At 38.0% G+C, this 13,676-nt stretch overlaps 1 long non-coding RNA gene across 1 annotated transcript; it reads left to right on the top strand.

Annotated features, from left to right (window-relative positions):
• The first annotated feature begins 8,120 nt into the window (after positions 1 to 8,120).
• LOC138891071 (uncharacterized) lies at positions 8,121 to 9,578 on the top strand. Its single transcript, XR_011407381.1, has 2 exons — positions 8,121 to 8,363; positions 9,133 to 9,578. It is a non-coding gene; the product is annotated as an uncharacterized lncRNA (long non-coding RNA).
• Positions 9,579 to 13,676: the final 4,098 nt, after the last annotated feature.

Here is a 13,676-nt window from a genome sequence, read left to right as displayed (position 1 = left end):
CATATTTCGTTTATCTTGTTCACCAGCCCATATTAATTTCAGTTACTTTGGGGTATAAATTTTCCTCTTGGTAATCGTGCTAGAGTTGCGAACTTATTTCTCAAAATGAGGATATGACTTTATGGCCTATATTCTTTTATTGTCTCAAGGCCTGTCATCTTTTGTCTTTTCCTTCACTTGACTGTAAACTCTGTAATACTGTCATCATGTTTTTGACCTACCGTTATCATCCGTGTATCACATCTTACTCATAATTCTTCATTAGCTCTCTTCTTATCTCCCGCTAATTATCTATGTCTATTGCTTTACTCTGAAAACTCGAACAAAACATTTTTTTGCTTTTGGCTCCCCATTCTCCATCCATTGGCTCTTTCAATTGCCTAGCATTCTTTCTTTACTGGGTGCGGGAACCATACTAAGGTAATATTTATTCCTTCAAGGCTTGTAGTGCTCATATCTAGCTTTAATATTTTAGGGTGCACCATTAGGTGTCTCACAAGGAGATCTACTCGCACACTTGCAATATCCGTCGGAAATGTCATCTAATACAAACAATTCATACACCATTTTGGTTTACTCTAACCCCAGCCAGGTCCTGATGTTCCGTCCTTTTCTTAAACTACACTTGTTAGCCCCCATTGGGCATAACAGAGATGGGTACGGCAAATTGTACATACCTCTGTTACTACTGAGGGTAACTCTTAATGCTTATATTTTTCTACCGGAACTGTAATACTGATAATCTTCATTAACTGGGCACCTCGTACCCTTCTTCACCTTGCTTCTTTTACTTCTTGAAAGCATTGTCTTTCACCATAAAGGTGGATAAATATTCTTGCCTTAAGGTTCCTTATCAAGAGGCTTACACCTTTCAGTACACCCAAGATTTTCTAAAGACCTCACATTCACTTATCATAAGCAAGATGCAAAATCGATTTCCTCTAAATCAATAATTCCACAACTATATCTCTTATCGATCGTCTTCTAAATGTAGGCATCGCTTATTATGAATAGAAGTTCGAGACTTGAATTATTATAAGTGATCTCTACCACATGATCTAGAGTAAAAAGAAAGAGTGACAGTCCTAAATGCCCAGTAGCCTGCTGCTTATAAGTGTGGTATACGACACACCCATAAACAAGACTATACTAGACATGGCTTGTAGACTCCCTAGGATGGAACTGCTCTGATACCACTTTTGTCACGACCCAAACCGATGGGCCGCGATGGGCACCCGGTACCTTACTCAATCGAGTACCAACATAACGTATCTTTCTAATTACATCATCATATACAAGTGACATACGGTCCTAATACGCCAACATAATCATTTATAAACTCAAAACATAGGCCGACAAGGTCGTACAATCTTTCACGTACACGACATATGTCTACAAGCCTCTAAGAGTACATAAATGTCATAGAGGTCGGGATAGAGTCCCGCCATACCAAACAATACACGTCTAAATCATACTAACCAAACAAGCAACTCCGAAGCAAATGGAGCGCACCAACATCTTCCGCTGAGCTGATAGCCTACTTGGAGGGCTCTCGACCTGTCTATCGGGACCTGCATGCATAAAATGCAGCGTCCCCAGGCAAAAGGGACATTAGTATGAAAAATGTACCGAGTATGTAAGGCACATAAATTAGTACATAATAGACATCAAAGAAATATAGAGTAATTGGCTCAACCTGTAAGTCTGGATAACTTTGTAAATCATAAATTACTTTTAGCTTCATGCATATGCATATGAATGCCATGTCATGCATAGGCACATGTTTCATAACATCATAAACCTTTGAGGGCATCCCATCATATCATATCGGCCACTGTGGGCAAAATCATCAACGTATACCAGTGGATCAGGTGGCGGTGCGTATATAATGCCATAACCGTTCCCATATCTGATAGACATATATATACAAAAATATATACGCGTATATAATGTCATCTGGTCACAGGTCAATGTACATGAATGCAATGCATGAAAAGCACGTTAATAAAATCTTTCAGAATCTCATATGACCATTTTGCCTTTGCGTAATATCATAAAGTAAACTCTTTTCAATTTTCGTATTTTTCTAAGACCCATGAACATATGATAAAATATTATGACACATGGAAACTCAAGAATATAGATATCTCTAATATTTCTATGGATAGAGTCATTCATAAAATTTGTGCATTTGCACATTTCGTTCGTATCGTATGGATCATGCCAAAAGAAAGAAGGGATAGCCTTAACATACATGGGGGTAGCGAATACTCTGTATATTTTGGAGAAGATTGCACTGTACTCCCTTAGAATCGCAAAATCCCGTTGCTATTTACGTAGCCTCGTATGATCTTTGTTTCAAGAAAGAAAATCACGTAACACTTAGAATCAACAAAAACTCATGTTACACTTGAAGCACTAAGATCCGTACGAAGCTTCATTCTTTACACCAAAATAATATATGTGTTATATGTATATCTTCCATAAAATGAATGGAAGGAAAGAGATAACCTTTATTTCCTTGGTTTTTAATTACTGCCACCAACCCTTCTTTCTCAAAGACCAATTTCGGATGCATGAATTCATGCCACTTATCTATAGGATGTAAGTGTCACAATATGTTGTGGCAAAAGCTACACATTTTTGTAGGGGGGGAACTAATCTTATCCAAATATATTCCTAATTAATTAGGTAATGTCCCATTACCCGGTAATTAATCAATTACCCGTAAAATTGAGAATTATTTCCACTTACATAAAATATTACTCACTTTTCACATATCTTATACACCTTACTATTATGGTCATGCGATACCTTGCATAGTACTAGTCCATAAATACCGAGTATTTTAGCTCGAGCCATTTTTTATCCCAACATGCCAAACTTGGACGAAAATTTGTTTTCTTTGACTTGCTTCCCCTTTCACCTTTACGAATTTACTTATTACTTGTTTGAAATAGCATAATCCCTAAGATCTCCAAATAATCTTTTTTCCTGAACTGATGTCAGTTACCTTATGACAAATTTAACATACAACACTACAGGGTACAACATCGTCGTAATGTAGTATTGCGGGACGTGACATCACACTTCCGGACTCTCCTAAATTTATTTATGGCATATTTTCATGTACTAAAAATGGGGTGTAACATCATTCCCCCCTTTGGAACATTCGTCCTCGAATGTTGACTGATGCGCTCATCGTCTCATATATTATAGCTCTTGCGAATACTTTAGTAGTCCTTTTGCCATCTAGGCAACTGTTCTGTGAATAAGTCCAAAGGGCTGGGGCATTCCCCCCTTTAGGCCTCTTTCCCATGCCATGACTTGTGATTGAATTCCTTATAATCTTGTAACTGTTGCTACCTTCCACTATGCAGCTTCCATGATACTGACCTTGTAAGTGTGCGTATGCGAAGCTCCTCTCCGTTTTCCTCCAACTTTTAGCCAACCCTGAAATTCTTCGCTCGGCATTTGTCGAACTTACGAATATTGCTATATCTTATTTTATAGATCCAGTTATCCATTCGTATGACTTTACTACATCTACATAGGTCATTTTATACCATAACTCTTACCTCGATTTCTCGTTACGGAGGTCTGCTACCAAATCTCAGATTACTTTCGTTGCTTATCTCATACGTATAAATCTATGTCCTCTAATGCCTCCATACTACTGTTCATCTTTAAGAATGACGGCCTAATCTCCTCTCATGCTTTATAACTTTTATCCTTCCATTGTTGATTCACCTCAATTTCGATCCATAATCCACCCCTGATGACTTAACTTTTTATGTAGTATTGCTAAAAGGATTCACATTTTATCGGGGAATATCTAAATTTATTAGATTGATCCACCTGGGGCAATACCCTGCTTTCATTAACCATATCTCACGACATCCCAATGTAATTCACCTTGTGTGGGTATTTTAATCTTGTCCAATTCATGACATCCCTTTCTTTTATTCGTCAGATCATTACTTAATCGAAGGCCCAAACGTTAATTTGTTTTTAGAATAATTACCCCTCATTCTATTAACAGGGCAGCATTCCATCTCTTCTGAATGTTATTAGTCTTAGACTCCTTTGAGTTCATTAAGGCTATAGTGAGCTTTGTATAACATAGAGAAACTGTCTGCTCTTCTTGTTTTCATGGGTTTAATCCTAAAGACTTATCCATTCTCGTTACCTTTTCACTTGCCTTTAGTCATCCTTACTCATGTTTCCTTAAAACTTTGTCGCTCTACCATACTTTAGCTTGCAACATATACATATCCATTTATAAACTTTCCTTCAACTTGCTTGCACCATAGATTTACTTATGTTGTCTTGGAATATCAATCGAGACATCACATTGTCTCTAACTATTCTTTACTCTCATAAGTAGGCTTTTCGATACCTAGACCATATGCTGGAAGGTATGCTACTGACGCTGCTACTATCATTCCTGGATATTGAATCCCCGCGCTTATAACCTTCTATACCAAATATGGAATGTTCTCAACCTTCTGCTTTTGAGTGTCTTGTACATTGTTCACATTTACCTTACTTTCCTTAAAGCCTCACATCACATCTTCTATCTCTTTAATAACCTTCCCTCTACATATGTATAATTCATATTCACAACTTGAAGTTCTATTATAATACTTGCACCTCTGGTGTACAATTTAATCGGAGCTTTATACTGACTTCTTATAAGGCTAGCACTTCTTCTAACCGGCTATCTTGTAGAGCCATTATAGATTATGGTTATTGTATTATCCCTCTCGTACCTCTGATTTTAAGGGAGATGATGCAATGTTCTTGATCACGATGCTTCTATTTTTCTGGGTCCAATAATCAAATTTCTTATTTACTTGGGTGGTGTAACTCTTTAGTTTCCTCCTCCTTCTGATCGGCCTTTACATAGGCTTAATCTACCTTCCTATTTGTGGCTCATGATATCAGTTGTTACCTTATCCTTTCATAGGCATTATGGATTATCCATGACACAATCTTCTAACAATTCAATCCTTTGTCTATGCCCTGGGATTAATTCTTTCTTTTAACTTATACCGGAGTCTTCTATGACTGTATTATTGTCAACAAATATGTTGCCTAGATAATGCTCCAAAATCTTGAGTGTATCCATAACGTACTAACTCTGGATCATTGATCGAATAATTCTTTCGTTCCATCTTAGCTTTCCTACAACATAAGCTATTACTTTTCCTGGTCTTTCTGTCCCCTTGTTGCGTCCATACTTAGCATATCTTTGTGCCCACACTTGCCAGAGTTTTCATACAACTCATATGATCTCGAATATTACTTTTAGTTCTTACTTCCCGTTCATTATCCACGGTAGGTGCCATTTTCCTTTGGAATGCTTACAATGTTGTTGCGAGATTGTTGTTACACGACCATTTCGTCTTTAGATCGTTGTGCTTAGGTTGAAGCCTTCTTTCTTATCTCCTTAGCTAGTCTTTCGTTATAGTACTTAGGGAGAACCCTTGACTCTTATAAAGCTGTGAGCTTATTACGGACCTTTTTGATGTCCTTACTTGCATATAAGCATCTGTAGTTCCTTACATCCATGCCCTTGTGCTTGTATGGTTGCTTATGAACTGATATTTTGACTGCCTTCCCAGTGGCACTTTCTTTTATCCCCGCAACGCTCATACGGTGCCTTTAACTACCCAGACTCTTATTTGAATGTGACAACCCAAAGGAGCATCACCGTAGTTCTTCCTTGTTCCGCGCTTCCGAGGCCTTGAAAACCTCGCTTTTAGTTGCCTCGATTTGCGTGCACAGTTCGGGCGCATAGCCGGAAAGTTTTTATGTTAGAATATGTGAATTTTGTGAAAACAATTTGATGGATTTTGATATTAATATGCATAATATTGGCTTTGGTCAACATTTGGGTAAACGGACCCGGACCTGTGATTCGACGGTCCTAGAGGGTCCGTAGAAAAATATGGGACTTGGGCGTGTGCCCGGAATCAAATTCCGAGGTCCCAAGCCCGAGAAATGAATTTTTGAAAGAAATTGTTTTCTGAAATTTGATATGAAAATTTGAAATGAAAAGGAGTTAGAAAATATAGGTATCGGGCTCGTATTTTGGTTCCGACCCCCGGTACAAGTCTTAAATATGTGTTAAGCACTATCTGTAAAGTTTGGCTAAAAACGGACGTCATATGACGTGTTTCGGACTAAAAATGGAGAATTTGAGTTATGAAAGTTGAAGAAAGAAAATCATGTGTTTGAGGCTTGATCCTATGTATATGATGTTATTTTGGCGATTTGATCGCACGAGTAAGTCCGTAAGATGTTTTAAGGTTGTGTGCATGTTTGGTTTGGAGCCCCGAGGGCTCGGGTGAGTTTTGAATGGGGCCCGGGAGGTCTTGGACTTGAGAAAATGAAGGTTCAGGTGTTGCAGACACCAGCGCGGCCGCGGTCATTTCCGCGCGGTCCGCGCTGGAGCCGCGCTGCCGCGATGCCTTTCTGTGCGTTCCGCATGGCTAAGTCTGAGGGTTAGGGTTTCAGGTTAACCAGCGTGGCCGCGCACCAAAACAGTGCGGTCCGCGCTGGAAGGGTTCAGAGAAGCCCCAATTTTTCTCCCACTCGGTGCGGCAGCAACACATATTTGTGTGGTCCGCGCCAGGTCCTCAAAAAGGTATACAAGTTCGGAAAATCTCAGTCATTTTTCACCTTTCAAAAACCCAAAACCTAAGAGGCGATTTTCCAAACAACTTTTCTTCTCCAAAACCATTGGTAAGTGATTTCTAACTTAATTTCTTCACTTCTTAACATCTTTTAACATGATTTCAACTTCAATTTCCCCACTAATTTTACACCTAGTTGGTGAGTTTTTGAGGTGAAATTTGGGGGTTTAGGGCTAGAGATTTGGAGAGTGAATTTTGGGGCTTTGGATGACCAAATGGTGTCGGATGTTGATAAATTTGGTATGATTAGACTCGTGAGTGAATGGCCTTTCAGGTTTTATGACTTTTGTGGGATTTTGAGGCATGGGCTTGGGGGCCGGGTTAAGCCGATTTCGGGTTTTAGGCTCTAATTTAGTAGTTTTCTTGTGAAATTGATCTCTTTAGCCTATATTAATTGTATTGTACTGCTTGTGGCTAGATTCGGGACATTCAGAGGCCGACTCGTGAGGCAAGGGCATTTTGGAGTAGAGTTTTGCTCGGACTGAGGTAAGTAACAATTATAAATTTGGTCCTGAGGGTATGAAATGTTACTCCCCGCAGTATTACATCGATGTTACACTCTGCAGTAATATATTACGATAATGTTACCCTCTGTAGTATTACACTACGATGATGTTACACTTCACAATATTAGGTTACGACAGTGTTGCTGTTACACCCCTCAATATTACGTCAATATTACATCCTGCAGTATTATATTACGATAATGTTATGCTCTGCAGTAATATGTTACGATGATGTCACCCTCTGCAGTAATATATTATGATGATGTAACGTCCAGCAGTATTAAGTTACGACAGTGTTCTACCCAGCAATATTACATTGCGGAAATGTCACACTTCGCAATATTAAGTTACGATGATGTTGCACCCTGTAGTATTGTACGTTTGATTTGTCGTAAGGTAATTTACATCAGTCCAAGTAAAAGATTATTTGGAGATTATAAGAATTATGCTATTTCACAAGTGATGAATAAATTCGTAAAGGTGAAAGGGGAAGCAATTCAAAGAAAATGAATTTTTCGTCCAAGTTTGGCATATTGAGATAAAATACGGCCCGAGCTAAAATACCTGGTATTTATGGACTAGTAATATGCAAGATACTACATGCCCATGCTAGAAAAGTGTATAACGTATGTGAAAAGTGAGTAATATTTTAAGTAAGTAGGAATAATTCTCAATTTTTCGAGTAATTGGTTAATTATCGGGTAACGGGACATTACCTGATTAACTAATAAGTGGATAAAAATTTAATAATTATCCCCCACCCCACGTGACAGCAAGCCACTTTCCATAAGATGACTATTAGTCATCTTTAGTTAGGTGGCAACTTAATAGATTCATTATAAGTCATTTTCATGACTAATGTTTTCACCAACTAAAAACACTACAATCAGCACCTTAGCAAAAAAGCTCCAACATCAAATATGAACATTCTTGTTTGAAAGCTTACAAAATGTCAAGAATTCCATACCAACATCAAAAAGCTCTAACGTCAGATATGAACATATAGACAGAACGTTAGAAATTCCAACAAGCTTCCAACGTCTAAATCAATTCCAGCAAGAATTATTAGCACCTTAGCAACGTAAAATTTTGCGGTTCTAAAGGAGTACGATGCAACATTTTCTAAGAATATCATACGGTTTTTTCCCTACTCCAGGTATGTTAAGACTATCCCTTCTTTCTTTTGACATGGTCCAAATTTTACTGATGAAACGAGCAAATACACATTTTCTATAAATTGATCTATTCATAGAAATAATAGGGGTGTCAATATTCTTGATTCCCCTATTCATGGGTATTAGAATAATACGCAGTTGGAAAAGTTTATCTGAAAAGAATATCGAGGTTATTATGTATTTTTCATGCATTTAACTCATTTATACATATGCATTGACCCATGACCAGATGGCGTTATATATGCGTATATATGTAAATATATGTATATGGGATATGGGAAAAGGTTACAGCGTTATATATGCACCACCACTTGCTCAGCTGGTATATGTTGATGATGTTGCCCACAGTGGTTGAAATATGATTCAAACGGCGTTATATATGCGTATATATGTATGCATATATATGTATATGGGATATTGGAAAGGTTATGGCGTTATATACGCAACACCACCTGATCAGCTGATATACGATGATGATTTTGCCCACAGTGGCTGATATGATATGATAGGATGCCCTCAGAGGCTGATGATGTTATGAAACATGTACCTATGCACGACATGACATTCATACGCATATGCATGACGCTAAAAGTAATTTATGATTTATAAAGTTATTCAGACTTACAGGTTGAGTCATGTACTTTATATTTCTTCCATGTCTCTTATGTACTTATTTATGTGCCTTACATACTCGGTACATAATCGTACTGATATCCTTTTGCCTGAGGACGCTACGTTTCATGCCCACAGGTTCCGATAGATAGGTCGAGAGCCCTCCAAGTAGGCTATCAGCTCAGCGGAAGATGTTGTTGCACTCCATTTGCTTCGGAGTTGCTTGTTTGGTTAGTATGATTCAGACGTGTATTATTTGGTATAGCGGGACTCTATCCCAACTTTTATGACATTTATGTAATCTTAGAGGCTTATAGACATATGTCGTATACGTGAAAGATTGTACGGCCTTGTCAGCCTATGTTTTGAGTTTATAAATGATTATGTCGGCCTGTTAGGCCTGTATGTCAAGTTTATATTATGATGTAATAAGAAAGATACATTACATTGGTACGCGGTCGAGTAAGGTACTGGGTGCCCGTCGCGGCCCATTGGTTTGGGTCGTGATAGTTGCACCCAGCAGTATTACATTATGGTGATGTTACGCTTCGCAGTATTAAGTTACGACAGTGTTGTACCCAGTAGTATTATATTACGGTGATGTTATACTTTGCAGTATTAAATTACGACGATGTTTCACCCTGTAGTATTGTACGTTGGATTTGTCGTAAGGTAATTGACATCAGTCCAAATAAAAGATTATTTGGAGATTATAAGGATTATGCTATTTCAAGTGATGAATAAATTCGTAAAGGTGAAACGGGAAGCAAGTAAAAAAAATGATTTTTTTTCGTCCACGTTTGGCATATTGGGGTAAAATACGACCCGAGCTAAAATATCCGGTATTTATGGACTAGTGACATGCAAGGCACTACATGTCCATGCTAGAAAGGTGTATATGGTATGTGAAAAATAAGTAATATTTTAAGTAAGTGGGAATAATTCTCAATTTTTCGGGTAATTGGTTAATTACCGGATAACAGAAAATTAGCCGATTAACTAATAAGTGGATAAGATTAAATCCCTTTTCCCCAAACAAAATGTGGCAGAAGGCCACTATATGAGAAAATGACTCATGTTGATTTAAGAGTAGGTGGTTGCCAATGATTTAAGGGAAATATTAAAACAAGCAAGACTTAGTACATGTCTTGTTTCCATGATTCATTTGGACAAGAGTAAAATGTTTTTGAGTCAAAAATCTTGATAAGAATTAAAATGAAATCCATAAAATTCCTTGTAAAGGAAGATAAGCCAAATCTGCCTTTGAAAGGCAAGAACATTGGCAGAAGCATAATTTCCATTCCAAAAAAGCTTTAAAGAAATTTTGTTCCAATTTTCAAACTTCCAATTTCGTTCCAAACTTTCAAACTTTCAATCCTCCCTGTCCAGAAATGATTTGGTTCCAGCTTCCAGTGATTTAGAAGCTTAATCCGATTTTTGTGTTCTAAGTTCAATCAACGAAGATTTTCAACGGAATATTATATGGAGTTTTTCCTACTTCAGGTATGTTAAGGCTAAGATCTTCTTTCATTTTGGCATGATCTCGTCATTACACGATTTTGTTTATGAGCCATAAAGAAAAATTCATATCTCGGAATTTACTTATATTTTGCTAGTCTCGCAAATTGCTTATATTTTCCTAGTTTGTAAGTTATAATATTCTCCTTATGGGAAATTCATATTCAATTGAGTATTTCCTTCTCCCAATCAAGAGAGCAGAGAATTTACATATATATAGTATTAAAAGTATTTTCATTACCATCGAGCTTTTATCGATGGGCAGGCTCCTATTGGGCAACCTCTGATCAGACGGTAAGTTATATACCAAGCTTACTATGGCTGAGTGCGTATGAGCAAGCCCAGTTGGTCAAGATAAAGAGCCTAGTATGGCCGAGCGCCTATGAGCAAGCCTACTACGGTAGAGCAGTTTTATATATACCGAGCCTATTATGGCCGAGCGCTTATGAGCGAGCCCAGTTGGTCGATACACAGAGCCTAGTATGACCGAGCGCCTATGAGCGAGCCTACTACGACAGAGTAGTTATATATATACCGAGCCTTATAGGGCCGGACAACTATTTTACTTACTATATTGAGAGAGTTGAGTCAGTATCAGTAGGTAAGCATATCTTCAAATTATCTTTGACTTTCAGCTACTTGCAGTTATTATATTATCAGTTCAGTTTCAACTTTCAGTATATTGCCTTACATACTCAGTACATTATTTCGTACTGATGTCCCTTTTCTGGGGGTGCTGCATTTCATGCGTACAGGTCAGACATACAGATGGGTAGGCCTCTTTAATAAGTGTTTCCCGAGTTCAGCTTGATCGGTAAGCTCCATGCCTTTCGGAGTTTCCGGGTCTAGAAACTTATGTACATCTTGTATATATATGTATACATGTTACGAGTAGGTCGGGAAGCTATTTCGATCACAGTATATCCATCAGTAGAGGCTTGTAGACATATACTGTCAGTTAGTGTAATATGTTGGGCTTGTAGGCCTTGTATGTATATTTGGTTGGTTTGTTAGTTGTAATAGTTATGACGGTCTTGTCGGCCCAGTTATCTATTGACATTTAGTCAGCATTCGCAGTTATCTTGCAATGTGGTCCATGGCCAAAGTATGACATAATATGTTCAGAGTCCCTTAATTGCAAGTTGGTACGCAAGGATAGGTGAGGCATTGGGTGCCAGTCTTGCCCCACAGGTTCGGGGCGTGACAAAAGTGGTATCAGAGCAGTTCTGTCCTAGGGAGTCTACAAGCCGTGTCTAGTAGAGTCTTGTTTATGGGTGTATTGTGCACCACATTTATAAGCAAGAGGCTACAAGGCATTTAGAACTGTCACTCTTTCTTCTTACTTTAGATTGTGTGGTACAGCTCAGTTGTTAGAACTCAATTTCCTAATCTCTATCTTATTCATAATACAATGATATTTACTTCCACAAAGACAGTTGGTAAAAGACATGGATATGAAAGAGTTGAGTTAGAGGAACTTAACTTTGCATCATGCTTATGATGAGCAACTGTGAGGTCTTCAGCAGATCATGTGCGTACTAAAAGGTGTAAGCTTCTTAATAAGGAACCCTAAGGGAAGAATATTAATCCACCTTTATGGTGAAAGACAATGCTTTCAAGAAGTAAAAGAAGCAAGGTGAAGAAGGGTACGAGATGCCCAATTAATGAAGATTATTAGTATTACAGTTCCAGCAGAAAAATATAAGCATTAAGAGTTATCCTTAACAGTAACAGAGGTATGTACAATTGGATATACCCATCTCAGTTATGCCCTATGGGGGCGAGAAGGTGCAGTTTAATAAAAGGACAGAACATCAGGACCTAGCTGGGGTTAAAGTAACCTAAAATGGTGAATAGATTGTTTGTGTTAGTTGATATTTCTGAAGGATATTGCAAGTGTGCTAGTAAATCTCCTTGTGAGAGACCCAGATGATACACTTTAAAATAGTGCAGCCAGATATGAGTACTACAAAGACATGCACTATAAGCCTTGAAGGGATACATATTACCCTAGTGTGGCTCGCGTCCCTAGTAAAGCGAGAACGTTAAGCAACTTGAAGAGCCACTCGATTTTAGCAAAGGGAAGCTAAAAGCAAAAGATAGAGGTATGTACAATTGGCTATACCCATCTCAGTTATGCCCTATGGGGGCGAAAATGTGTAGTTTAAGAAAAGGATAGAACATCAGGACCTGGCTAGGGTTAAAGTAAACCAAAATGGTGAATAGATTGTTTGTGTTAGTTGACATTTCTGAAGGATATTACAAGTGTGCTAGTAAATCTTCTTGTGAGAGACCCAGATGATACACTTTAAAATAATGCAGCCAGATATGAGTACTACAAAGACATACACTATAAGTCTTGAAGGGATACATATTACCCTAGTATGGCTCGCGTCCCTAGTAAAACGAGAACGTTAAGCAACTTGAAGGGCCACTGGATAGAGCAAAGGGAAGCTAAAAGCAAAAGATAGAGGTATGTACAATTGGCTATACCCATCTCAGTTATGCCCTATGGGGGCGAAAAGATGTAGTTTAAGAAAAGGATAGAACATCAGGACCTGACTAGGGTTAAAGTAAACCAAAATGGTGAATAGATTGTTTGTGTTAGTTGACATTTCTGAAGGATATTACAAGTGTGCTAGTAAATTTCCTTGTGAGAGACCCAGATGATACACTTTAAAATAATGCAGCCAGATATGAGTACTACAAAGACATGCAATATAAGTCTTGAAGGGATACATATTACCCTAGTGTGGCTTGCATCCCTAGTAAAGCTAGAATGTTAAGCAACTTGAAGAGCCACTGGATGGAGCAAAGGGAAGCTAAAAAAAAAGAATATCTTGTTCAAGTTTTCAGAATAAAGTGATAGTCATAAATGTTAGCGGGAAATAAGAAAAGAGTTAATGAAGTATTATGAGTAAGATGTGGTACATGGATGACAATAGTAGATCAAAAGATGACAATATTATAAAATCTATAGTCAAGTGAAGGAAGAGACGAGAGATGACAGGCCTTAGGACAACAAAAGAGTATAGGCCATACAGTCATGTCCTCATTTCGAGAAATAAGTTCGCAACTCTAGTGTAATTACCAAGGGGAAATGTTAGACCCTAGAGTAATAGAAATCAGTATGGGCTGGTGAATAAGATAAACTAAATATGAAT

Source organism: Nicotiana sylvestris, chromosome 5 (genome assembly GCF_000393655.2).
Source record: "Nicotiana sylvestris chromosome 5, ASM39365v2, whole genome shotgun sequence".
Classification (NCBI taxonomy): domain Eukaryota; kingdom Viridiplantae; phylum Streptophyta; class Magnoliopsida; order Solanales; family Solanaceae; genus Nicotiana; species Nicotiana sylvestris.
The sequence above is the reverse complement of the archived record's forward strand: the minus strand, read 5'-3'. Positions and strand labels throughout refer to the sequence as shown.